An 849-nucleotide genomic window follows, 5' to 3' on the forward strand; every position below is an offset into this window, starting at 1 on the left:
AAATATGGATAATGGGGACATTAAACCTAAAGTGTAAGGGCATAACTGGCACTTCAACAAAAGGGAGCAAATATCTAGAAGATAAGAAGTCTTCTTCTTCCTTACACTGAAACCATAAACCAGCGGAAGAGACTTTGAGCCACGATGGATGAGGCTCAACCAATAAGCATCCAATCAGGTTAAGTCTAGGAGATGAGACCTGTGTCTCCAAGCCCTTCTAGATGCAAGAAATAATTAAGATGACATGATATTAAACTGTGGAAAATTCATGCAACTGAACCTATTGATATTCTCAGATCTGATTTGGTTGCAGGTCTGAACCTTGATTGCACACTAGAGCTATAAGAGGGTTCTGGATCTTCGTCAGGGAGGTTGATTCTCCTAAGGTCAAGGATACCATCAAGAACAATCTCAAGTTCAAATGATTGGGAACTAACTTCAGCAAAGCTTTCTTTTAATCTAATGTTATCACCCAGATGAGAGGAGGAGGCGGAGAAGAAGAATCGTAGGGGGGGTTCAACACATCACCTTGCTGGACAACTAAGATCGCAGGTACAGAGAACCAGAAAAGAAGAGAGAACAAGGAGGAAGAAAGACTAAGAAGAAATAAAGAGGGAAAGAAGAAAGAAGAAGAGAGAGAAAAGAGAGCTCACAGGGAAGAGAAGAAGAAGAAGTGGGGGAAGAGGACAGCCACGCAGGGGGGAGTTTCACAATCCTTATTTCTTTTTTAATCAACTATTCTTCCCATGAATTACATGTCCAATATATAATAAAATAAAATTAAAAACCTTCTAATTAAAAATAAAAAACTAAGATAGAAATAAAATCTCTTACACCTAAGCTAACAAA

Source organism: Macadamia integrifolia, unplaced genomic scaffold, assembly GCF_013358625.1.
Source record: "Macadamia integrifolia cultivar HAES 741 unplaced genomic scaffold, SCU_Mint_v3 scaffold2644, whole genome shotgun sequence".
In the NCBI taxonomy this organism is placed as follows: Eukaryota; Viridiplantae; Streptophyta; class Magnoliopsida; order Proteales; family Proteaceae; genus Macadamia; species Macadamia integrifolia.